This window comes from Nematolebias whitei, chromosome 18 (assembly GCF_014905685.2).
Source record: "Nematolebias whitei isolate Nwh7 chromosome 18, NemWhi1, whole genome shotgun sequence".
NCBI lineage: Eukaryota > Metazoa > Chordata > Actinopteri > Cyprinodontiformes > Rivulidae > Nematolebias > Nematolebias whitei.
In genome coordinates, this window is record NC_056515.1 from 4,075,098 (window position 1) to 4,075,605 (window position 508).

Sequence of the window (508 nt, forward strand, 5' to 3'; positions counted from 1 at the left end):
CCAGAGGAAACAATCATCCAAAAAATGCGATTTTCATCCAGAAAAAGAGGAATTAAAGTTTCCAAAAGCAAAATCTCAGAATGAAAGTAACAGAGCTGCTCCAACATGCAGACACCTTGAGCGGCACAGTTCTAGAACTTGTAAAAACATTGTAAAAATTGTAAAAATTAACATTCAAATCAGTTTGAATGTTAATTTTTTTTAATAATTGCACTGGGTTACAGGGTTCATCACAACCCATTGTAAAGTAAATTGACCTTCAAGTGCTAAGTGCTATGAATTTCTTTGTAAATATAGCCATTCATTGAAACATAAATCAAAATGTTTCAACATTTCCCCCCACAAAAAATGACCCATTTGCTACATGACAACATAAAACACGAGAAAGCTTGTTGAAGAACAAGAGACACACTAAAGAAACATTACTGTATAACAAAAATCTATAACTTTTCTTTCTTTGTCTCTTTACAGTTAATCCCCGGTTTCTCACAAAGTCTCTTATATTTTG